This window comes from Hoplias malabaricus, chromosome 7, assembly GCF_029633855.1.
Source record: "Hoplias malabaricus isolate fHopMal1 chromosome 7, fHopMal1.hap1, whole genome shotgun sequence".
NCBI classification, from domain to species: Eukaryota; Metazoa; Chordata; class Actinopteri; order Characiformes; family Erythrinidae; genus Hoplias; species Hoplias malabaricus.
This window is the reverse complement of record NC_089806.1, coordinates 17,526,441-17,547,927: the sequence shown is the minus strand read 5'-3', so window position 1 is coordinate 17,547,927 and position 21,487 is coordinate 17,526,441.

Below are 21,487 nucleotides of genomic sequence, written 5' to 3'. Positions count from 1 at the left end.
TCACTGTCCATTCTCTCAGTTCCACTAAACCAGAGCACTCTGTAGTTCTACAAGGATATTTGTATAATGGCAACACCCTAGAACAGTTTGAATTTGCTTTTGGATTTAATCGAAGAGATTTGTGAGTGCGAAGAAGAAATCTCTTCCACACCTGACACCATTTTTGGCACATTTCTTATAATGGAAAAGTTCGCTGTAAACTGAATATATAATGTCCTGAATTATATATTATTAATGCATTGAACTGTTCTTAGAGTGTTATCCAATAACTACTATGAAACTAATATGTACATGTACCAGGCCTTTGAATGTAAGGGGTTTAAATTGTGGCAAACTGTGACTCATGAATTACATCAACACAAATCTTGCCAAAAGCAGTATACTGCAGCTGTTGTACTAATGTATTTTAATGCAAACAATTTTCCACTGAAAATTTTTGTTATCAGAAGGTGTGTGTTTGGTGTGTGTGTGTGTGTGGGTGTGTATCACTGTACTGGTGTTACATGATGCATCATGAAGTGTGACAGGGAATGGACATCAGAGAGGAAGGAGACACATATGCCATGGCAGATTGTTGCCATGGTGCCATCAGTGCCCTGAGATTAGTGGCAGTGCTCCATCAGACAGGAGAGCAGCAGGCAGTGCCAACACACAAGCCTACAGAGTAGCAACACTCTGATTATACTCATACCACGCATGTTAACATTTTGATGATCAGGGGTGACACAAGCACCATAACACTCTAAATGGAGATTCCACCTTATTCCTGAACATTGCAAACTCACTGAAGGTGTCTTCAAAACATGTATATACAAGTTAATGGACACTCATTCAACATCTCTTGTGTAAATAAGATTATTGTCCCCACTTGCTGTAGTAACAACAACAACAGCATTTCACAGCCCAGTGCCTGAATGATTTATGTCCCTTGAGCCAATTTTTGCCCTTGTATTGTATATGGCATAGTACTGCTTGACAGTAGACATCAGGGGTCAAAAAGCCCAATTCTTCTAAACCTAAACTTAACCCCAGTAACATTGTGAAAATGTAAAAAATGAACAAACACGTGTACATTTGCATACGCACTCATATAGACACTAACGCACAGATGCAGACACATCCCATTGTCATATAGATGCATGCAAGCTCTAACTCAAGATAGGGCAGCAACATTCACACGGTCATGCAGTCCCCGGAGGAGCGGTTGTTGACACAGGGACAGGTATCACTATGAGTCACACTCACATCAGGATGTTGCAAAAGCGGTCAAGAGCTGACTTCAAACAGACTTGTAAATGTTGTCTGTGAAGTGGAAAAGATGCTGCAGACACCCTCTGCTGGGGTTATTGATGTTTAATTGACTTCAGAACATCTGCAATTCCATTTGGTTGCTTAATTGTACTCTGCCAATTTAAAAGCCTCAGAAAGCAGAGTGTTTACCAGGGCTGAAGGATATTCAGATGAGGCAAGTCTTGAACCCAAGGAGAAATCACTGTATCTGAACTCTTGCTGAGATAACATTCTATAAATCTTGTATCTGGCCCTAATCATGAACATAGGTCATATCAATGAGGATGAAAAATATTTTTTTTTATCTCACATCAGTAAAACAAAGAGCAGATATACATGTTTTTTTGGGGGAAAGTTAAACTAGAAAAATACTAATGAAAACAATGTACTGGAAGTACATGGTGGGTAGTAGACTTTATTTCTGATAGAGAGTTTTCTTGTTCTACTTCAACACGCAACAGCAATGCACATGGCATACCTCAGAAATGACTAACACCTTCTCTCCAGTATCCTATTTGCCTGTATATAGCCAAGTTTCCCTCTCTGAGTCAAACCCTTTGGCTAATAGCTCTGCTCATTAGAGGAAAATATGTGCCTATGCATAAACAAGAGACAGGATTTCAGCACTGTCAATCAAGGGGTTTTGAATGTTAACACAACTGTGCTGCTGGGAGCCAATTAGATTTCCCCTTTCATTCAAAATTACTTCCAAAGTGCTGTGGATTCACATACATTTATTTGGAGCTCAAGAACTAGAACAGATACTGGTTTGGGTGTTTTTCCTCATAAATAAGATATTTTAAAATCTACAGGAAAACTTTAGACCAACAATATAATTGAAGCTTTGCTGAACTACACTTCCTGTTTCCCAGAACTGTTTTGTAAAATGCATTTAAAAACAAGATACTGGGGTTTGTGAATTCACTTGAAGTGTTATTTAACTGACATATGTACTAAGAAACATTTTTTTAAATTTATTTCTGGCTTGCAAACTTGACTGTATTTTGTAAATATTTACTAATACAGAATTACATGCCAGCACCACACTCCAAAAAAGGAGTACAGAGCGAATTAAGAGTAAAAACAAAGTGAATATTTAATATATGCAACTTTGAAATATTTCACTGCAAGTAGAAGAATAAAAAAGTAGCATCACCAAAGGCTCTGTTATTTACAGAAAAGCTGGATCATGGCTCACTACTTTGTGAGAGAGTTGCCAAAGAGCTCAAAAATTATGTTTCTCAAGAAAAGACTAGAAATCAATTAGGTCATTCAACATCTATCATACAACATATTTCGAGAAGTTTCCGGAAATATGTGTAGAGCAAAGCCAGAAACAACTGCTGAATGTGCTTGACCATCACGCCTTCAGATGGCATTGCAAGGGAAACTGTCATGCTACTGTGATACTGTGGTTTGGGAGTATTAAGAAAACTCTTGCCAACTAACATAGCTGCCACATCAAGAAATGTAGCCTGAAACACTAATACACAAGGAGAATGTCATACATCAAATATATGCAGATATTCTGCCACAGGGATCAAGCTCACCTCAGATGGTCTGAAACTGTGCAAATATGTGCTATGGTCAGAAGAGTTTGTGTTTGTTGTTTACAGGAAAAATGGACTCTGTCCACAGTAACGGGGAATTTGACAACGATGACACTGATGAGCAGATAAAGTCTTGTATCAAACAAGACTGGCTACAAAATACCACTTGCTAAACTATTTGCATCCTCAGCTCCCCAATGATTAAAAATTGTACTTAAAAAGAATGATAAAAAACTGTGAGTTTGCCACAGGCATCAAATTCAATATAGTTTTTTATTTACCAACTACCATTATATTGGTCTGTGAAAACATTTGAAATCAATTCTTTGTCCTTAGTCAGATAAACAAAGTTTCAAGAGAATCATGAAATCAGAGATTCTTGTTTTTATTCCATGGGAATAAATCCCAACTTTACCGGAATGGAATTTGTATTTTCCTGTGCCAACTACATGATGATATTCCCCAATGAACCAACAGATAACAACATGCTGAGTAACTACAGTGGAACCTCTCAAGTTTACTTTTCCAAAATATGAATGCAAAATACAAACAAAAGTGCTGGGCATGTGTCAACCGCTCTGATTGGTTACGTAAGACTACAGGCCTAAAAGCAAAGGGCCCCAAGAGGCCAGTATTTGCATTTCCTGTAATCAGAGTATCCATTCACTAAAGGATGATGTAACTGGTTGCCAGTCTTCAATGAGGCAGGCCTTGGTGGTGAAGCCACACGATCGCTTTGCATCCTGTTTGTGTGTTTTCTATAAGATCCAGTCTTATAATTTGTCTGCATTCTATGGCAATGCTTTTATCACACAACTGAAGGGAGTTGTTAGTATGGGAGGTGGTGTTTACAGTGAGGAGCCATTTAGAATAGCTCTGTCCAGAGGCCTCTGAAAGTGTTCAGTGGATTGTCTTTCATTGCATCATCCTGTTTGTAGGACAGTGGCACAATGTCATCAAGATATGGCAAGCTGCCAAGACACTGAACTCTCCCCTAAAAAAGTAGGCTACTTGATTTACCCAGACAAAGTTTCAAATAACCTTTGAAAGCACTATCAGCAAGGGCATATTCTAAAAAACAACAATAAATAAATAAACAAACAAACACATGCAAGACTGTGAATAGACTTGCACAGTTCCTTTCAACTTTAGCCACTACATACTGTAAATCTTACCCTAAATTCTTCACAGTCTGGTAAAGGAGGCGTCTCCCAAACCTCAAACACGTTCCTAACCTAAATGTGACTTGTACTTATTATTTCAACACAATAGACTTCTGGAAGGCTGAAAATGGATTTTTGCTCCTCCTCGAAAACCCCAAAACACTTTCCTCCAAGTAAGTCTTTAATCCCAAATTGTGCTCCCTGGATAAAGGAGGAGTGTGTAACACAGGGCTCTCTATCTCGCCTCATTAAATCAGTGAAATGGATGACAGGGCTCACTCTGCCAGGAACATTCTCTCAAAGGCAAAATGATGTGGTTCCTGTATGGCAGTGGCTCGCAGGCTTGTCTCAGTGTTGCTCCTTTTTGCCCTTGAGTTAACATCACCGAGGTGCTCTGCCAAACCACAGCATGAAGGGCTTCTGGCAGGCCAAAAAAAGACAACTTATTCTACTGGAAGCTCCTGACTGAGCCCTTTCCACATACTTTGTGGAAGCATGTCAAGCACTGAATGTGTGTGTGTGTGTGTGTGTGTGTGTGTGTGTGTGTATGTTTCTAAAACCTACACAAAAAAGCATAAGTGGGTGGGCCTCTGGGATCACAGAGCAGGAAAAAGAGAATAAGGTGAATGCAAAACTTATGAATGGTACTCTAGACACCTGACTTGTACATTTACTACATCCTGAACTGTTTTCCATACTTTTCTCCCCAACATTAATTGAAAGCCTGGGCCAGATAAAGCTGAGCTCATAGTGTGTTCTCCCCCAGCGTCTCATATTGTGGGGTGGCTCGACAAGCATTCCAATTTTGGAATACCAGTCTGAGCAGACTTAAATCACTTTCAGATGGCCTTTGGTCAGAACATGATTCATATTCTGCTTCTCGGTTCAGTCCTTTTCTACTGGAATCGCTGGTGTGCTACAGAGTTAAATATAGCAAACTGTAAACCTCCACCGTTGGTTTTACTGCATGCATTTGGAAGACAGAAGTTTTTAAAGCTTTGTTGAAAGAACACTGGCTGTCAGGTATATGGAAATCATTGCATGAAATTCACCAGATTTCATGCATGTTGATTAATTTCATAAATTGTTCCTTTTTCGTGTGTGGAACAATAATAAGTCCTCATTCGAAATGCTAAATAACACAGAAATTACTGATTCGTGAATTGCAATTGACTTAAATTGTATTAAATTGTAAGCAGTACAAAATTATGTTTTTCTTGAGTTTATAAGATATGAGTGTTTTATTAATATATGTTCATTCCAAATACTCCACAAGAGTTAGGATCAGATTGGAATCACCTCTCCTTTATGCAAAAGTTAATAATTGTCTTGGGACAAAAGACAGAAACTTTCATTGATTTGTTCATTGCCTGTATCCTTATCAAGTTCAGGGTCATGGTGAGTCTGGATCCTACGTGAAATAACTGGACACAAGGCAGGAACTCACAAAAGGAACCACCCACTTACACTGTCACTCACACACTTACAGCTACGGATACCTTTGAGCCAATCCACCTACCAGTGTTTTTGGAGTGTGAGAGGAAACTGGAGCACCTGGAGGAAACCTACACAGACACAGGGAGAACACAAAACAGTCCTCACAGGAAGTGACTCAAGGTGGGGTTTGAACTCCCAGCCCCACAATTACAGTTGCACTACTGTGCCGCCCCCAAACACCACATGTTCCTGTCCATTAACATAAACCAGAAAATAAACAAAATATGTTTATTGATAATATTTTGTCGATATGATGTGATAACATTCACAGAAGCATGCAGGTTTTTATTTAGGGGTCAAAGGTCACAGGCATGATTATAGTTATGGTAATGGTTTCTCCCCTACCCTTTACACACACATAATTATCTGGATTCGCTGAATATTGTGATTACAGTATCCAGAGCAAAGGGTCAAAAGCCTAAAAACACTCCAGCTCTTTGCTAAGGAACATCATTACATTTGCTGATGAATTTTTTGGCAGACTGGTCACAGAATCTTTCTTATAAATGTTTTCCTGGATAGTCTCTCTTTTTCAAATCAATGAGATTTCTTAAATACCTTTTTCATTCACAAAAGAGTGCATTATTTTACAATGAATCTCATGTACAATTTAAATATTAAATCTAATTGTGTTATGCAGATATGGAAGTGCAAAATTGTTTTCACCTTCAGTGGTGTCACACAGATCCACTTAACAGAGGAGAGTACTCCACCAGTCATTCATATGAAATCAGCAGCATCTGTGAAAGGAAAGTATATATAAATATTAAAATATTCAGTGCGAGTTTTTAGATTCATAAACTTAAAGGCAACTCTGTCAAATTCTGAGGGTGTTTTCTCATCATTTGCTGCTCTCCAGTCTGTTTGCATGCTTGAAACCTTTTTTAAAAAAATTTGTTGACAAAGCCCCAGTGGCTGTAAATGTGCAACAAAAAACTGTGTCTAGGTCAGGTATACAAAGCTTTCTCTCTCTGCTCACAGCAGACAACAAATAGACCTCCAAACATTGAAATCATGGACCAAGACAAGGATATTGCTCTATTCCTGCTCCAAAGGTGGGCAATATTTACTTATTTTTGCTGTAGATGGAACCGACTTAAAAATCAAGCGAGAACTAACAGCATGGAATTAAACACAGACTGAAAGTGCTACATAACCAAACAACCCGAGTTACAAATGAGTTTCTGTGGGAATTCACACGGTGAATAAAAACGTACAGACGGGTTAAACTTCAGCTACGTACAAACAATCAAACAGTTGTTGTTTTTTTCCCCTCAAACATACCATTCTTCCTTAAAATACACAGAGATTCTAATTATAAACAAACCAGAGAGAACAGTGGTTTCCATAAATTGGAGACATTGCCTTGAACTGAAACTAGATTTTTATACCAGATATATTATTTTTTGTTTTTAGGTGAAAAAAAATCTCTTAAAGAACTGTGTTATAGCCACGTTTAACTGGTCTAAGAAGCATACGTGACTCGAGACTTAGTTATGTATATTGCATATCTAAATATACCCCAGGATGGAAAGGTTTTACTTTGCCCATGGAAACATATTTACCGGTTTGTGAAGTAGTGGCATATACCGACAGTGAAAGATCAGCTTTTGCAGAGTTAAACAAACTCCCACAGAGTTAGATCTGGCTAAATTAAACTCTGTAGGAGTTGACTCTCGTTATTGTGTTGTGTGGGGGCAGATGTTATGTAGCGTGAGGCTCACTGTAGCATGTCCAGCTTGCCCACACTAAAAAGTTCCCTCAAATGATGTGGGTGTCTTTGCCATGCATCTGATGGGGACTCCTGTTTGAATGGGCGATATAGGGTCACCACCAGAGCACTGTGGAGCCCCAGCAGCTCAATATGGCTCGCTATGTGTCGCTTCGACCATGACCCATTTGCAGATCGAAAGAACACAGTGTTCCCCTGTCCCTGCAGTTGCTATGGCAACGGCAAGTGGAGAGACGCAAGCTGTGGACATCATTTATGCTGCCAAGCAGAGATGAGAGACGGAGGGAGGGAAAGACTGAGTGTGTGTGTGTGTGTGTGTATGTGTGTGTGTGAGAGAGAGAGAAAGACAGAGAGAGAGAGAGAGAGAGAGAGAGAGAGAGAGAGAGAGAGAGAGAGAGAGATCCATTCAGGCAATACTTTCTGAATCATGATTCTTCATTTTGGGATAAAAGATGCACAGATGCAAGCGAAATGCAACCAAGCTACATGTACAAAATGTTTCTAAACAGTAACAACAAATGACTATGGCTGACATTTTAGTATTCACCTCAGTGTCAAACCTTTCACAGCAACTTGCAGCACTAACACTCTAGCACATGTGAAATAATAATGTCTCCAAAACTCTTAAAAGAGAAGACATTGCAGAAAAAATATCAGCTAAAGGATTCTCAGCACATGGACTGGCTAAATATAAAGTGAAAATAGAGGCTAGTGGAAAGCTAACTAATTCAATTCAGACATCTGTAAGGCAGGAGAACAGTGGAGGACTAAAAATGCACAAGTGAGAAAGGCAGACGCACAAGCCAGCACTTCCTCTGACTCAATAAGTATTACTGAGAAGTCACTCGTGGCCTGTTTGCAAAGCAGCTCAAAGGTACAAAAAGGCAAATTTTCATCCAAGACCCAATGGCCTCCTCACATCAATTATTCAAAGCAGTTTGTTAAACTTGAATATGCTGCTTAATTTCTTCATAAGGCCTCTAGCTAAAATGCATAATACAATATGACTGCTGTTGCAAGTTTTCATATGTGCTTAATTTCACCAATGCATAAAAAAAGAGTCATGCCCAACTCACATTAAAAATGATGATTCATTATAATAGACTTATTAAAACATAAAATTCTCATTTTCTTTCAGAATTAAAAGTAATGTATTCTTCCTACAACATATTTTGAGTTCAGCAGTGGGTGGACAAATATAACATTAACTGATAATATTATGTTTCAAAATATTGCTTCTTTAAATTTGGGCATCTGCAGTGAACTGTCCCCAGTGGCCCAGTCAGGAACACGTCACTGACCAGCCATGAAACAGAACTAAAAATGGCCGTAGTAATGATTTACAGTAATGATTTAGTTTCTATAAAGTTCATCAGAAATTTCCTCAGGGTAGTGATCTCATCACTCATAGTCTCAAAGCTCTGCTACCTAAATGAGGTCTGCTTGGATGATGGTTTTTCAATCTGTTTACAGCTCAAATGCTAGGTTGATGACGCCATATCCTCTGTTGGGTTTAGATAATTCTCTGGCTGCAGGTCCAGTCCCCATGGAATACAGATCAGCTCTAATGCTGCTGAAGTCCATGCTGATGCATCATGTTTGTGCTAGATCAGGGCAGTGATTACTTCCTGATGGAGGGACGACTGCCTTTGCTAGGGTTTATACCACACTGCAGTAGCTCGTTATGCTGTGGTACAGTCTTACTAAGCAGAATATGCTAAAGTGCAGTTCAGGGGAAGAGCACAGGATAAGTGGAATGTCATACACATGTCTAGGTTCTGTAACTCCTTTGGTTCAGTCCTTTCATTGAAAACCATTTAGATTTTCTTTATTCCACAAAAGTGCAGAACTCAAGATATTTAGTTTGTGGAGTAAATTTGATGATAGAGAATCATTTGGAGTATGTAGGTGGCCATAGCATAACACATTAATCACTTGGTTGCAAAATAGCAATTAACCGGAGGCAAGCCAGTATGAAATCAGAGGCTTTTAGCTATCAGTGATTCATGGAATTAAAGGGCAAGCTGCATAGTCATTCCACAGATACACATATAAATACTGAGAATTTAGACTGTGATGCAGAACGTCAATGTAGAAATTATTTGGTTGAAAATGAATATGCATTTTAATATCATTCATTGAACAATATACACAGTATTTACACTATACCACTTAAATACTTACTGTATAGAAAACAATATAATTGAAACTTATATACAAATATTTGAAATATATCTCATATGGGATATTTTAGCACTGACAAAAACTGGCTTGTAAACAAGCTATCAATGCATACTTCATTAAGATGCGCAACTTAAAATGGCCATCTAAAATTTTACTTTTTGCAATCATACATAAATAAATATTATTTTCTGCATTACTAATTCTGACATTTTAATTTATGCACTGCCATCTACATCAACACAAATGGTATAAGAAAGACCACCTACTTGTTTCTACACTCTGTCCATTCTCTCAGTGCCACTCACCATAATACAGAAGTATTTTGCAGTTCAACAATTTCAGACTGTAGTCCATCTGTTGTTATGCATATGCATATGCAAACTCCAGCAACACTGCAGTGCCTGACACACTCATATCAGAACAACACACACTAACGCACCACCACGTTAGTGGCACTGCAGTGCAAAAATAATCCACCACCCAAATCATATCTGAAATGTCATGACCTCTGAAGAATACATATATTATGTGGCCTGGTGGTTGTGAAATGGGCTCGTAAACAAAAGGTTGCTGGTTTGAACCTCAGAGCCGGCAGGCCATGACTGAAGTGCCCTTAAGCAAGGCACCTAACCCCCCAAGTGCTCCCCACTCTGGGCATGTGTGCTCACTGCCCCCTAGTGTTCACTAATGTGTGTGTAAATGTGTGTTTCACTGCACGGATTGGGTTAAATGTGGAGCAAAAATCCCATTGGCCGATAAAGTGATTCTAATTCTAATATATTAATTATTCACTGGTCAGGACAATATACATAAATTGCACTTAATATGCATAGTCTTTCTTTCTAAATACTAAAAAGTGCTGAAGAAATAAAACGAAGAGTTTGGAGACTGTGATTTAGACCACAAAAAAATTCTACCACATTTCTGCTTGTTTTGTACGATTCTAGTTACTAACCATTACATACACAAACATAAGAATCGCACAACACATGTATCCATACACACATCAGAGGGTGAATCACCGCCGCACCCGTCCTCAGGGTCTCCTTGGGATGAGTCATCCCCATTAACAGTTGGCCCTTCAGGAATATCTGCGCAGCCGCAGATACACACAGTCGCATGTGCATGGGTGCACTCTCTCTCTCTTTCTCTCTCTCTCTCTCTCTCTCTCTCACTCCATCTATCTCAGGCGGGAATCCCCTCTCTGCTTGCCTCCCAGAAACGTGTCTATCATACAGAGGCAGAAAAGACGCCTGGAGCAAGAGAGCAGTGGGGTTCAGCTTTCCTCCCTGAGCCCGATGAGTCATCCACTGAACAGGGCAGGCAGGCTCTCCCAAACCTACCTGATCACAGCGCAGCCTGCACTTAGCCCCAGAAATATAATAATACTGCTCACCATCACAGCACATTCAATATATTATTTGCCTCTCAAGGCATCAGTGCTGCTTCTCACTAGACGGTCAATGGAAGTAATTTCATGTGCAAGGGCGGCTGTCACTTTTTTGCATGTTAGCTCCGCATATATCATCTGCACAGTCAATGACAGCCTTAGAGGCTTCGAAGCTGCCAGAAATGGACGACAACTCCCAGGCTGGTTTTACAAAGGGCTGCCGTTCTGCTGCAATTACTTGACATCGCTGACATTGAGATCATCCATGCTAATGCTTTCCAAGCATGGGATGCTAGGCCATTCTCAGCAGGGGCTAAGCTTTCTCTGCCAAGAGTACGATGCACAGTTTGAATGAGCGATGTTTTAGTACATGGCGGTCGTTTTGTTAGATAATGACTTTGACTTTGCATCGACTCTGACAGAAGTAAACTTTTAGGTGTCTGACTGTATACAAATACACTGTAATTTAATTCTTCAGAAACAGTCAGCATTAGGATGCTTGAACACCCTTATCACATATTCAGGACATCCCATAATGCACTGCACTTAAAGAAAACAGCACTAGCACAAATTTTTAAAAACAAAACAAATAAGAAGACCTCTGCTCCTTCACAAATTTGACAAATCAGAAATATGGCGAACCGTACACTTCAACATGCGCATGAAACGTTAGCAGTTAAAATTGTGATTTGGATTAACTCTTAAAATACAGTATCTTTAACATTATGGCCTGAAGGGGTAGAAGAGAGAAAATTATACTATACTGTAATAAAAAATGCAAACACATCACTTAAGTTATCAGTAATCCTCTTAGCCTGAGCAATTTTCACATTTTTAAAAAATGAAATAGGCGCAATAAATGGTGTAAACAAAATTCATACTACCAAGAACACTATGCAAAATGTATTTGCAGAATATGCAAACTGTATTCGTCAACTTGTTGATTTGTGAAAACCACTGTGGAGGAAGTTGGTTGTTGATGTGTTTTATGTTACAAGAATACGGGAGGTGTAATAAAACATAAAAAGAGAAATATACAATATTTAGTGGAATAATTAAGGTATTAAATACCGTTGGTTATTTTCAGCGTATGTAATAGAACCAAGATAACACTGAGAACAGTGTTTATTTTGATCTATAAAATACAGTACAGTAGGAAATCATCCACGGCCTACTAATCACTGATACCTGCTCATATCCATAGAGACGGTGTACGTGGATGTACTTCAACTACACTGGCAGTATACGCCTGTGTGCTGTCGTCTCTAATGTTGTCTGGCAGCCAAATTGTGTCCTGTTTGCAGTGAGTCATCCGGCTCTGTTGTGTGACAGAGTGACCCATGCTTTCACACTGATGAGGAGATAGACTGCAACTGAAAACCACCATGACAACACAGGCATGTCGCCATAGCAACTCCACTCGACTGAGCTGAGGGGGAGCAGGAGGCGTCACCTTAACGAGGAATACACAGTGTTCCCTCCACACTGAGAGAGAAAGAGAGAAAGAGAGAGAGAGAGAGAGAGAGAGAGAGAGAGAGAGAGAGAGAGAGAGAGAGAGAGAGAGACTTGCTAGCAGCCATTCTAAATCCAGCCCTGGAGCTGGTGATTAAGACACAGTAGCCAGTTAGATCTAATACAGTGACATGTCTGCCCACCTCACTTCGGATAAGAATAAATGCACACATTTGTTCTATTACCATGGGGACAAGTGGATGCATATGCATTCTACATTTCATGCATAAATTCAAAGTTTTTAATGCTTAGGATATACAGTCTTAAAAAACAAATTACACTATGAAGAGAGTCTTTACCCTTTAAACATTTGTCACACTCACACAAATCCCATTTACATAAAGGATCGTTCAAGTACACTTGGTAACACTTTACGACAAGGGAACATAATTCACAACACTTAAGACAGTAATAAGCCTTAATAAATGGTTAGGTAATGTCAAAATAAATAGTTAATTAATGATAAGAAACAAGAATTAGCACTAACTAGCATTCTTTTTAAAATCCTTAAATAGTGTATGTTTTTGTTTCTATTATTACTAGGGTGACCAGACGTCCTCTTTTACCCGGACATGTCCTCTTTTTTAGACTTAAAAAATGTCCGGGTGGAATTTCAGAAATTTCCGGGATTTAGTTTTTTCTAGAGCTTACATAGAATTTCGAGAAGCGTTTCGTTCACAAACTAGTCCCGCCCTCCTCTACTCCGATTGGTTCGCTTGAGTGAGAAGGGGGCGTGGTGAAGTAGCCTAAAATCTTCTGATTGGACGGTCTGACTTCAGAGCTACCGTTATTGGTCGATAACCTTCTCTGTAAACATTTAATTGGTCAGTCTGCAGGTCAGTAGTCCTTGTTTACGTCAGGCAAATCTCATGTACCTACCCTCATCTCGAGCAGCAATGCCGAAACGTAAAAGTTCTCGGATGAATTAAAATAGTAATTCAAGTTTTCTGTAGCAAATAAGGTGTGTCCTCTTTTTCACCATCTCAGATCTGTTCACCCTAATTATTATTCATTCATTCATTCATTATCTGTAACCGCTTTTCCAATTCAGGGTCACGGTGAGTCCAGAGCCTACCTGGAATCATAGGTCGCAAGGCACCACCCTGGAAGGGGCGCAAGTCCTTCACAGGGCAACACAGACACACACACATTCACTCACACACTCACACCTACGGACACTTTTGAGTCACAGTCAACGTGTGTTTTTGGACTGTGGGAGGAAACCGGAGCTCCCGGAGGAAACCCACGCGGACACGGGGAGAACACACCAACTCCTCACAGACAGTCACCTGGAGCGGGAATCGAACCCACAACCTCCAGGCCCCTAGAGCTGTGTGACTGCGACACTAGCTGCTGTACCCTTACTGTAAAGTATTACATTACCATTCATAAAAGCTTTTATAAAACCAAAATGCTATATCCATTGTCTCACTTTATAGAATCCGATTTGGTGCCCTTTAAGAGTGTGGTGTAGGTGGACATTAGTGAGTAAGATTTAAGGATCGACCAGGTTTAAGACCCTCCCTGTGCTCTCTAAATCCCAACCTCAGTTCATGTGTTTGCCCGAGATTTTGTCGACATACCTTTCAGCTTTCAAGATTTGAAATGCCCCTGTGGCTGGGCATTAGTGATCTCCGCAAGTAGGGAGATTGCTATCTCTGGCCATTTGGGCTATTTGTTCTGCTGGTGCGCACAGCATGGCCTGGAGAGAAGCCTCATTACAGGTATTACTGTGGCATTTAGTTCTGCTGCTGCCAAGAGCGCAAAGAACAGCACAAAGAAAGATCAAAACAGTGTCCCTTTCAACTCCACAAGCAACACATACTGTAGATGTTTTCAATGATAAATTTTTCTGCAGGTCTTCCTTTAAAAATAACAAAGGCTTTTACCATCAATATTCACCAAAAAAGAAAGAGAGAGTGAGTAATGAACAACCAGAGGATAACATAAGCCACTGGATTCATGACACGTTCAAACTTTAAGTGACATCATTATAAAGGTTATGTTTCACTGTGATTATTGTATGATGCTTTCCCCCCAAGAAGGGAGAACATATTGACTTTGTAGACTATGTCTAAAGTTAATGGAATGTCTAAGAGATCCTGCAAATATGAAGATAATCTCACGTATCTCAATCTTTCTATTTAGACTCTGTTACTTGACAAGCAAAATAAGTGTGTGTGTGTGTGTGTGAGGGGGTTGAGGGTGATAGAGACAGACAGACTCTTTTCAACCATTCCTGTACTTATACAACGTCATTACAGTGTTTCAGGCAGAAGGTCAGTGATATTGACAACAAACACTGGCTTATGTTCTCACACAAACAGAAATAAAGAGGAACCATCACGATAGTTTGTATAGCTTTATGTTTGGACCTGGCTCCTTCATATGAGCTATTGTGTCAACAGACAGTACATGGCTGTTGTGGTATATCCGTCAATGTTTTGCTTCAATTTTTTCGAAAGCTTAAATAACACAGAAAGGATGAAAAGATGAGCAGGGAGGCCCCTGGTTAATTCAGCTTAGGCCAGTTACACAAGAGCTTGGAATTTGAGAAAGAACATTATGCAACAGACAGAGGGCAGGCCCAACCTGTCCATAGCACCTTTTTTAGGCCTTTGTTAAAACCCTAAACATGCTTCCTGTGTTCCACAGGCTTTATCCCCAAAAGAACAGACTCTTGATGCCAGACGTAAAGGAATTGAGAGTCATTTCCAAAGCTTTGGAACTGATTCCATACAACGACATTCAAAATTCCCCAATGCATCCAGCAAGGCATGAGATAATCTGTGTTCATAGTTTGCCGGTTGTTTTGGCCATGAAGACCAGAATATCTACTTCTGGCTTGAGACTTGCATGTTTTGAACAGTGTGCCAGAGAGTCAATTAACTGTAAACGTGTAGCACATACATCTAACCCTCATTAGTCAGCTAGCTAGCATTTAGCAAGCTTTTACTTGCTAATCCAGTAGGTTGTATACTTAAGATGGCATTTTGTATCTTGGAGGAATAGCCCTATTATGGCCCTTCCATGCCATCAATCATAATATGGTAGAATGTGTTCTTAATAATGTACTAGTTTTATTAATTAAATTCCCGTCCTTTACTTGAATTTTTGGAAGAGATTATGGTTTGGAGTCCATTACCAGAACCAACTCCATCGATTACTATCACTTGGATTCAGACTAGACTCCAGGCTTTCTGGAACTGAACAGGCCTGGTTCAGTGAGTGTGTGTGTGTGTGTGTGTGTGTGTGTGTGTGTGTATGGGGTACAATCTGAGGCCAGCCGAGCCCTGCTTGTGTTTTTATGTCGAAGGCAGGGCCGAAGAGATCAGACCCAAACCACAGGATATTTTTGACCTTGGGGGCAGAAATAGGAGGGGACAGGGATAGGGAAAAGGATTGTGTGTGTGTGTGTGTGTGTGTGTGTGTGTGTGTCTGGGAGCTGCTGTGGGAAAGCAGCTGGACAGCCTCCAGCACCTCCCTCTGTTAACCAGGCATGAAATTCCTGCGGCAGCCTGCAAAGAGACAGTATGCGTGTTTGTATATCTGTGTGTGTGTGTGTGTGTGTGTGTGAGAGTGTGTGTGTGAGAGAGAGAGAGAGAGAGAGAGAGAGAGAGAGCGAGAGAGAGAGAGGGGAAAGTTCCAAACATAATGACAAAGGAAGGTTCATGTCACCAAAAGGTGCAATAGCAAGAAAACAAGAGAACAAGTATGATGCAACTCATGGAATGTCAAAAGAGGACAGGAGAGAGGGAGCGGAAAGAACAGGAGAGAGAGAGAGAGAGAGAGAGAGAGAGAGAGAGACAGAGAGTGAGGGAGGGAGAGAAAGATAGAGAAAGAGAGAGAGACTGCTGGGACTTCCTAATGGCTTTTGCACGCTTTGGAAATGTGCTGATGATGCCCTATTCTAATGATCTCAGCAAGAGTCCGAGCTAGAGCTGTGATAAAACGGTGATAGAGTGTAACTCAGTAAGCATTCCTCATCTGGCTATTTCTCTCTATTTAGTTTAACAACAAATGTCTCTCTTCTGTGTTAACCTTAAATTTACATTTCTAAGTCATCTTTCTGACAAGAGAGAGGTTTTACTCGTCCTCAAGTTAGATCAGAGTGCCACAGAAATCTGTTTTAAGAGATTACTAAACTGCCCAATGACAGATTATACAAGGTTTATTTTCTCTGGGGTACTGTAGGTAGAGCTCATCCTTTGGTTAGGCCGGTGGTTCTGCAGTATGCAGAAATTTGCTTTCACACAAAACTGCAACTTCATATTGAACAAAAAAATATAAAATGATAAATCACATTTGGAGTGTAATTATTACAAGTGACAAGGCTAATGTATGCATTTATTCACCTTGCTGAACCTCCCTGCACAAGGTTATTTGAGCGATGCCATAGAAGAACCACATTTGGTTCCATAAAGAACCATTTTTTCTAATAACGTTTGAATGGGTAAAGATTGTGTGAATTTTTTCTTTAAAGATTCTTCACACTCACACATCCCTTAAACAAACATGGTTCTTTATGGAACCAAAACGTGGTTCTTCTATGGCGTCGCTCAAAGAACCCTTTGAGGCACCATTGTGTGAGAGCATGTCCCCACGTTGTGAACCACTGGGTTAGGCTGTCAGGAGACGACCTGAAGGCTTAATATCTCAGATTAAGGCCTAACGTAATTAGGACATGGTGCTGAAGTCAACGTGTCATTGGTACAGATTAATTATTTTACTTGGGTTCACCATTAGAATCGTGACATTACGGTACAAAGTGAAGGCCTAGCTCTAACAGTGAAAGTTCATCACTTTTTAGCAATGATTTTTAGACAGCTAAGGAAATGTTCTCTATTTAACCATTTTTGCCCTAAAAACTTCTAACATTAAAAGAGATGGAGAAAAATGGATTTAGAAAGCCCCCAGTGAACACTACACCTCTGCATCAGTATCACGCTGATCAATATCCAACCAAAAGAAGATTTTCTGGCCGATTCATGGGTAAATGCATGCTCCCAGGACAGTTCTCCCATATTGAACAGGAAACACAACACTCTAGCCAATGCATGAGCAAATATCTATTTCAGGCTGCTGACAGCAGGTTTCGTTGATGCTATACTTGTGCACCATTCACAAAGAGAGCATGACTCATGTCAAGGCAATCTATTCACTTATGAAGCCTATTCATACCTACACTCATTCAAATAGCAACCTCCTCTTATCTTCTTAAAAGAGAGTTTAAAACTCAAATAACAGTTGGGCTATTACTAAAAACAATCAATAAGCTAACATAACACATCATAAACTCCATACAGGTAACAAGTGCAATGTCACAGTAGTGCATAAGCAAGAGATCAATAGTCTATCAGGTTCTAAGAGGCTCATGTATCACTTCCTTCACCAGCTGAAAACAGCCACTGATGCTGCAACTGATATTTATACACCTACATACTAAATTTAGTGTCAGCTTTAGTCCTTGAGCGTTTAAGTGAGTTTCTGAGAGCATTATGGGCTGTATACTATTACATTGTAGGCCTCACAAGGACAGCTCAAGGAGACATGGTGCTACACAGGGAATAGGCTGAGTGAGTCAGAGACCTGGCTGAAAAAAATGGCAGGGATTCTTTCTGTTATCCCTGAAAGCCAGGTATCCTTTCATCACTGGAATAAGATTCCAACAACACACTTCAAGCTGAAATACGGGAGCTAATTTCAGCAAGTCCCTAACTATATTTAGCTGGAAATGGAATAGATTCCTGTATTATTTCATTTATTGACTTGCCTCTGTGTCTGTGTAAAGAATATACTAAACCCACTTACTTGTACAGAAATTAGCTACATGTTCCCATTACACCTGCAGAAATGCTGTCTTTTGTGATCAGAGATGCAAAATTGATCTAGACTTAAAGTAGCTGAAGAGACAAGACAGACAAGTATTACACAATTTACATTTCATAAAAACACTGTTCAATTATTATTGTGACAGGGACAATACATATACTTCTTTAATTAAATGAAAATGTAACATGGTCCCGAGACAAACCTGCAACTTCAGAATTATTAATTGAAAACAATATCTGCCTATGTTTATATAAAATGCAGGAGCTGGCACTAAGCACAGAGAAATAAACTGTTTATTTTATGGCGCTAGAAAAACTAATGAGATGCTGATATTCTGCATATTGCTCAGACATCCCATAAATGCTCTTCTATTTCAGAACATTCTAAATGCAGAAGTTAATTTCAGTTTAATCTATTGGTCTAATCTAAATATCTGTCCAAATGCAATCCTTTTTAGGTAAGATTTTGAAATAATCTGATCTCATAATTCATACCTCCTTTAAAGACCTGTGACAATGAAGAATTGTTGCCTTGGTAACTAGTGGTGTATTTACAGTATATGTTAGAAGATGTATCATGTGTGAAATAAGCTGTCGACACCATGGATAATTACTTCCGCTTTGAAATCGAACTTTTCCAAAGCTTGGGTTTCTTACATCATAAAACTAAATAACCAATGCTGTCAATTTGGGGAGCGGGCTGTCAAGCTCCATGCGAGTTGAGGAGATAGAATGGCACTAAAGGTAGGGCCTAATTGCATTTTGCTGAATGAATGTAAAATGAATGTACAGTTATAATTAATCCGCTGGGTTTTTTTTTTTTTGCTTATAAAGGCAGGTAGGAATTTCAAGAGAAAAAAAAAAAAAATATATATATATATATATATATATATATATATATATATAAATGATGACTTATCTGTGTGCATGTAAATGTGGAAATGTGAGTTTATATTTGAATGTGAATCAATAGAAACATTACAGATATACTAAAATGTCCAAAGAAGAAATGAGGAAATATTAGAAATGAATCTGGATTGAGATGGGGACTTTCCAATCTGTGAGACGTGCTGTATTTGCTCTCAGTGATGGGCAGTGGCACTGATAGATGAATTGTGTATACTAGCAGGGATGAGCAATGGTAGGCTGTAAAAGTCAACACTGGCAACACAAACACGACTGAGGCTCTTCTTACATACTGCATCTTGCACAATCATTGGTCAAAGCAAAAGCCTATTATATATACATTTTCAAACAGACAAAATTGTGTTTTAAACATGTACTTATTCCATTTCTGGAAAGGATGGAACATGTTGTCAAATGAAATAAAAACAAGAATCTGTGATTTATTAATTCTCTTGACCTAGCCAAACGTTTCTGGAAATGGAGTTTGTACATTTTTTCAACATTTGAGCATACTAGCATACCATTCACAGAAAAACAGTGACTCATTGCGGGTTGAGAGCATTGGGTTTCATGAAGTATGTTTTATGGGATCACATTTTGAAAGGAAAAAAAAATAAAAAAACACCAGAGCAGAAAGCTGGCTTGGACAAAGGTTTGATTGGAATACTATTAACCATGTGGTTGAATCCGAGACCATGCAAACTCAGTTGTTTTGCACTGCAAGTCACCACAGTCCAACAGCTCAAACTGAAGTCCAAGTCATGACAGGCCATTCGAGGACAAAATCCCCAAATGCACTGAAATTAAACCATCCACTATGACTCAAGCTCATAACCATTGTAAATCCCACACAAATGCTTGTTTAGCTGCCTCGGTGGCAATCTTTGTCAAAACCCCATGCAAATAATGTGTGTATTTTAAGAGTGCCAGGTTGTTCTGCTTTTTCGTTCAATGAAAGTTTGTTGCTTTCTTTAAATTTTACTACTGAATCACCTGGCATATTTATACTTCTGACCTCCATGGAGTGAGTAAACACAATGGACTCTTGATTTACTGTTTCAAGGCCCAGTGTGAGCACTCTCAATTCTGTTACAACAGTGTAATAAATTTCACATGCTTGACTATTATATCACTGCAATTTCTTTGAACGCTTGTACCTCAGAGTCACACCACCCTGGCCTTTTAGCTATCACCTCATCTATATCACTTTCAGCATGCAGGTTTTTAATAGTCCTCTAGGGAAAAGGTCTCCACAGTGCTGTAACTTCACACTCAGTCAGCCAACCACCGCAACAACAGCCTTCCGGCGTAGGAACTCTCCCTGATGGCTTGCTTGTTTTCATGGACAACCTGGGATTAATAGCTCTGAATATAGTCACACTTAGAAAGATGCTATAACCTATGCATAGTTCCAGTTAGGTCTTGTCTATGACATGAAACGACGCCTCCAGGCAAACATTAACACAAAAGAGTGGAGCAGACGGGGCTCCATTGTTTTGAGCTGGAGGACAGTTTCGTTGGCTAGCCAACTTGAAAGCGTGCAGGGTTACAGCAGTGCAGACTTGCAGACACCGTGGCTGGGGTCCAGTGGTAAATGGAAAACCACAGCCTCCGGTCCACAAAAGTGCAGAATGAGTCACAGGAAGGAGCCGTGCACTTGCAGAACTCATTAAGCGAAATGTAAGGCGTATGGATTTCCTATGTCAATAAAAATGGCTTGGCAGCCCAAGCAGCCCCCCCCCCTGGTGAATCCTGGAGTAACACAGAACAGCAGGACAACACAGGGACTGCATTTAGATGCTTGAAACTTGCATCTAATTTGTGAGATCAAACATGGCCTGAATAAATGATTTAGAAAAAAAAGGCCTGTTTTCTTCCCCTTCCACAGATCATAAATAACAAAGACAGAGGAGAGGTTGAGAATGATGCTGCTTTTAGAGTGTTTACAAAACAACACCTGAAAACACATTCTGAATCACACAATCTTAAAGTTAAGTTTTATAATTGAATTTAAAATGATTATTCTAATGAAATTTTCAGTGATAAAACATATATTAACATTTTAATTACACAGTGAGCTTAATCTAACCGGTTTGCGATTGATAAAGGCAAGTTATTTTAAACTATTTTTTTTTTCTTCATAGAGCAACTTGTACTCTGTACCCTTCATTCTCTCTTGTTTATTTCTGTGCAACAGTGACCTCAAGTGGGCACAAACACAACTCACTGTAACGTGTTTATTATACGATTCTGTATTAGAAATATCATATATCATGCAGCTAAATAATTGATTCAGTTATAAAGCAGGTATGTAAGGTTTAACATAGAGTTTGTTCATCTGGAAATATTAAGTATTATTTAAAACACCTTGTGCTATGAGATTATGTATACAAGAGCATGTGGTGTTTGTCCTGTTTCACTCAAAGGTTCAT